We start from the raw sequence: 5,867 nt of genomic DNA, 5'->3' as shown, positions 1-5,867 counted from the left end.
AACATTTAAAAATATTTCTTCAATTAACAGATACTTTTAAAACCAATGGAGCTTCTCCTGAGGCAATACGTTTAAGATTATTTCCTTTTTCCCTCAGAGATAAAGCTCTATCATGGTTAGATTCCCTTCCACCCAATTCCATTACGACTTGGGATAACCTTAAAAGAGTTTTTCTTGCTAGATATTTTCCCCCGAGTAAGACCGCCGTTCTTCGAAACCATATAACTAGATTTACCCAAAACCAAGGAGAATCGTTGTTCGAAGCTTGGGAGAGATATAAAGAGTTGTTACGAGCATGCCCACATCATGGTTTAGAAAATTGGTTAATCATTCAAAACTTCTATAATGGACTTCATTATAACACAAAGATGACCATCGACGCTGCCGCAGGCGGTGCTCTGATGAACAAACCTTACCCTGAAGCTAGTGCCCTCATCGAAGATATGGCTCAAAACCATCAATCATGGGGAGTCGAACGAGCGACAGTTGAGAAGAAGGAAGCCCAAGGAGGAGTGCATGAACTAATCTCTATAGACATGATGCAAGCTAAAATGGACGCATTAGCCCTTAAAGTCGAGCATATGTGCATAAACCCGAATACTGTAGCCGCAGTTTCATCGGATTGTGAGATATGTGGAACCCAAGGACACCAATCTTCCGAATGCAGTCTATTAAACGAAACCCACTCCGAGCAAGTGAACTACACCCAAGGGAACCCATATTCAAATACCTATAACCCTGGATGGAGGAATCACCCTAACTTCTCCTATAGAAACAATAATCTAATTCAAAATAATGCACCTCCGAGACCTAGTTATCAAGCCCCTAGATCAAATCAACCTATGCAACCTGTACCACCAAAACCGAGCCTTGAGTAAATTATGGAAAATTTTATCACCGCTCAAACCCAACAAAACAAGGAGTTCATGAACCAAAACATTCATGTTAACGAATTGATTACTCAGTTAGGAACCAAGGTTGACCAAATAGTTACTCATACCAAGATGCTTGAAACACAGATCTCTCAGGTAGCTTTAAACCAATCTCCTCAGACTACACCTGGAGGACAATTCCCTGGACAACCTCAACAAAATCCGAGAGGATAAGCCAATGCCATTACCCTACGAAGTGGGAACGCTTATGATGAGCCACCAAACCCAAGATTAAGTGAACCCGAAACTTCCAAGGAATGTACCAAACCCCCGGATGAAGTAAAGGAACCCGAGGAATCTGAAAACCAGGAAGGTCGAGATAAAGGAGAAGAACCTAAAGATAAAATTTACGTACCGTCCCCGCCATTTAAACCACCTATACCATATCCCCAAAGACTCAAACAAACCCAGATCAATAAACAGTACCAAAAATTTATTAAAGTTATAGAAAAACTTCATGTAGAAATCCCTTTCACAGAAGCCATCACCCAAATACCTTCTTATGCAAAGTTTCTGAAAGACATCCTTACCAACAAACGTAGACTTGACGATCCGAAGCCTTTGGAATGTAATGCTATTTCCGAGGACAAATTAGCAAAGAAAGATAAAGATCCTAGAAATTTCTCCATTCCTTGCCTGTTGGGTAATCATGTCATCGATAAAGCTTTTCTAGACTTAGGAGCTAGTGTGAGCTTAATGCCTCTAGCAGTTTGTGAGAGATTAAACTTAGGAGAATTATAACCCACTAAGATGTCACTTCAGTTAGCCGATTGATCTGTTAAATATCCGATAGGCATTTTAGAAGATGTTCCTGTTAGGATAGGTCAACTATTTATCCCTACTGATTTTGTTGTCATGGACATCAAAGAGGACAATGATATACCAATTCTTCTAGGTAGACCATTCTTATCAACTGCAGGAGCCATAATAGATGTCAAGAAAGGAAAGTTGACATTTGAGGTAGGTGAAGAGAAAATAGAATTTATACTTTCGAAATTTCTTATGGCACCTATGATGGGAGACTCGTGTTATGCCTTAGATATCATTGATGAATGTGTTAGAGAATTAGAACAAAAAGAAATTATTAAGTTACCATCGACCCCCATAAAGGAAGATGATGACTTTAAAGAACCTTACATCGATGATAACCTTTATGAATGTTTATCCCTTACTCCAGATCCTATGCCATGCCCTAAGAAACCAACCTTAGAACTTAAGGAACTGCCTAAGAACCTGAGATATGAGTTCCTCGATGAAAAGATGAATCGTCCAGTTATAGTCAGTGCTACCTTGAGCCAAGAGGAGACGAACCAACTTTTAGACGTTTTACGAAGATATCCCTCAGCCTTAGGATATAACATCTCTGACCTGAAAGGTATAAGCCATCCGTATGCATGCATCGAATTTAGCTCGAAGAAGATTCAAAACACTCTAGGGAGCATCAGAGAAGAATAAACCCTATAATGAGTGATGTTGTTAAGAAGGAAGTTCTTAAGTTACTTGAGGCAGGTATAATCTATCAGATCTCGGATAGTAAGTGGGTGAGCCCTGTGCATGTAGTACCTAAAAAGGGAGGCATCACAGTCGTGCAAAACGACAAAGGCAAACATGTAGCAAAACGTTTAGAAGGAGGATGGCGGATGTGTATAGATTATAGAAAGTTAAATAAAGCAACTAGGAAGGACCATTTCCCTTTACCATTTATTGACCAGATGTTTGAGCGTCTAGCCAGACACTCTTACTTCTGTTATTTAGATGGATACTCTGGATTCTTCCAAATACCTATTCACCCAGAAGATCAAGAAAAAACTACCTTTACATGCCCTTATGGAACTTTTGCCTACAGACGAATGCCTTTCGGCCTCTGTAATGCCCCAACTACTTTCCAACACTGCATGATGTCAATCTTTGCAGATTACCTAGATGGTATCATGGAAGTGTTTATGGACGATTTCTCGGTTTGCGGATTCGATTTTCACAATTGTCTTGCTAACCTTGAGAAAATCCTGGAGAGATGCGTGGAGGTGAACCTCGTGCTAAATTGGGAAAAATGTCATTTCATGGTAACCGAAGGAATAGTTTTAGGACATATAGTTTCCGAAAAAGGTATAGAGGTAGATAAAGCTAAAATAGAAGTTATAGAAAACCTAAAACCACCAAAAACAATCAGAGAAGTCCGAAGCTTTCTTGGACACGCTGGATTCTACCGGCGTTTTATTAAGGACTTCTCCAAAATAACTAAACCGTTAACTGGACTTTTAATGAAAGATGCTGAATTCATTTTCGACGAAAAATGTAATGACGCATTTAATCTTTTAAAGCAAGCATTAATCTCAGCACCCATTATGAAACCGCCCGATTGGTCGGAACCTTTTGAGATAATGTGCGATGCTAGTGATTATGCAGTTGGAGCCTTTCTAGGACAAAGGAAAGATAAAAAATTACATGCCATTTATTATGCCAGTAGAACCCTAGATGCTGCCCAACTTAACTACGCAACAACTGAAAAAGAATTACTCGCTGTAGTTTTCGCTATAGACAAATTTAGATCTTATCTAGTAGGAGCAAAAATTATTGTTTACACCGATCATGCTGCCATTCGTTACCTATTAAGTAAAAAAGATGCCAAGCCCAAGTTACTCCGATGGATTCTATTACTACAAGAGTTTGATTTAGACATAAGAGATAAAAAAGGCACTGAAAATGTAGTAGCCGATCACCTTTCTAGGCTAGAACATCTAAAACCTGAACTAGTACCTATAAATGATGATTTCGCCTATGATAGACTGATCGCTAAAGTAGAAACCATTGAAGACAATAACCTAGATCCTTATGAGCATTCCCAAAATTCCTTAGCAATAAGTAACGTACCCTGGTATGCAGATTTTGTAAATTACCTAGCTGCTGATATAGTACCCCCTGATCTTGACTACCACCGCAAGAAGAAATTCTTCCACGATGTAAGAAACTTCTATTGGGACGAACCGCTCCTTTTCAAAAGGGGTAAAGATGGCATTTTTCGCCGTTGCGTCCCAGAAGAAGAGGTCAATAATATTATCGAGCATTGTCATTCTGCACCTTATGGTGGACATGCGAGCACCTCTAAGACATACGCCAAGATTCTTCAAGCTGGCCTATTCTGGCCTACCATGTGGCGTGATGTCTATGCTTTCATTGTCAAGTGTGATAGATGCCAACGCACTGGAAACATTTCAAGACGTGATGAAATGCCTCTAAGAAACATTCAGGAAGTAGAACTCTTTGACGTATGGGGTATAGATTTCATGGGACCTTTTCCACCATCCTTAGGAAATAGGTATATCTTAGTAGCTGTAGACTATGTGTCTAAGTGGATTGAAGCTATAGCTGCACCCACAAACGACACTAGGGTAGTAATCAAACTATTTAAAAACTATATATTCCCTAGATTTGGAACACCACGTTTAGTCATAAGCGATGGAGGATCACACTTTATATCGAGAATATTTGACAAACTTTTAAGAAAATATGGAGTTAGGCATAGAGTAGCAACACCATACCACCCACAAACTAGTGGCCAAGTAGAAGTATCTAATAGGGAGATAAAACAAATCCTAGAGAAAACTGTTTCTATTTCTAGGAGAGACTGGTCTCAGAAGCTTCAAGAAGCATTATGGGCCTATAGAATCGCTTTCAAAACCCCTATAGGAACTACTCCTTACCAACTAGTTTATGGAAAATCATGTCACTTACCATTCGAGTTAGAGCACAAGGCCTATTGGGCCATTAAAACTTTGAATTTAGACTACTTAGCCGCTGGAGAAAAGCGTATCCTGGACATTCATAAATTAGAAGAACTTAGGCAATCTGCCTACGAAAATGCAAAAATATATAAAGAGAGGACAAAAGCCTATCATGACAAAAGAATAGTAAAGAAAAACTTCAATGTAGGCGATTCTGTTCTCCTTTTCAACACTAGGTTACGACTTTTCCATGGAAAGCTACGTTCAAGATGGACTGGCCCCTTCGAAGTATCCAAGATTCTGAGATCCGGAGCCGTAGAAATCAAGAACGATACCTATAGTCCATTCATTGTAAATGGACAAAGACTGAAGCTCTATGAAGGAGGAGACATTTCAGCATACTACTCAAGCCACACCCTGATTGATCCACCGATTCATACTATTACAGGTGTATAAGTTCTAACCGTCAAGCTAATGACGTTAAACAAGCGCTACGTGGGAGGCAACCCATGGTTTTTCTTTTCATTTTACTTTTTCTTTTCGCATTTATTTACATTTATTTTTATTTTTATTTTATTTTATCTTATTTTGCATTGAGACTAAAGTTTGAATGGTTTGTATTTTCAGGATCACTTTCCTAACTTTTACAGGATGCAGGGTTTTGATGACATGCATGTTGCCTATAGAGACAATGCTCAGAGGGAGCGTTACATTGCTTTATACCAGCGCCCTATGGCACCCACACGTTACCCTGATCAGCATTGTATGGAGGCACTGGGTATCGAGCCTAGTATCCGATTCCTTAGCCACCAGCTTCACTGGGACGAGTTTGCTGATGACTTGAGTAACACATATAGGAATCTGACTTTGGAGTTCCTGAGTTCATTCGACTACGACCCATATTCTGGACCAGATGGGTATGCTGCTTTCAGACTTTTTGGAGTTGAGTACTCCTTCAGCCAGAAAGAGTTCGGCGACCTGTTGGGTTTCCAGACTACTCCTGATGCTATCCCGGAGACACCTTTGGGATATTTTCTGGGTAAGGAAGTGGAGAAGTTTTGGAGTGATATATCAGGTGGCGGAAGCCAGGATCCATCTACACATTTATCTTATGTCATACATAACCCAACCTTCAGGTATTTTTAGATGATATTAACACATTCCTTCTTGGGAAGACAGGATGCAGAGACACTACTGAGTGAAGAGGAGATCT

General features: G+C 39.7%; 1 non-coding gene across 1 annotated transcript; it reads right to left on the bottom strand.

The window, feature by feature from the left end:
- Positions 1-206: 206 nt before the first annotated feature.
- LOC127110024 (small nucleolar RNA R71) lies at positions 207-313 on the bottom strand. The gene has a single exon (XR_007797264.1). It is a non-coding gene; the product is annotated as a small nucleolar RNA R71 (small nucleolar RNA).
- Positions 314-5,867: the final 5,554 nt, after the last annotated feature.

Source organism: Lathyrus oleraceus, chromosome 7, assembly GCF_024323335.1.
Source record: "Lathyrus oleraceus cultivar Zhongwan6 chromosome 7, CAAS_Psat_ZW6_1.0, whole genome shotgun sequence".
In the NCBI taxonomy this organism is placed as follows: Eukaryota; Viridiplantae; Streptophyta; class Magnoliopsida; order Fabales; family Fabaceae; genus Lathyrus; species Lathyrus oleraceus.
This window is presented reverse-complemented; position numbering and strand designations above follow the sequence as displayed.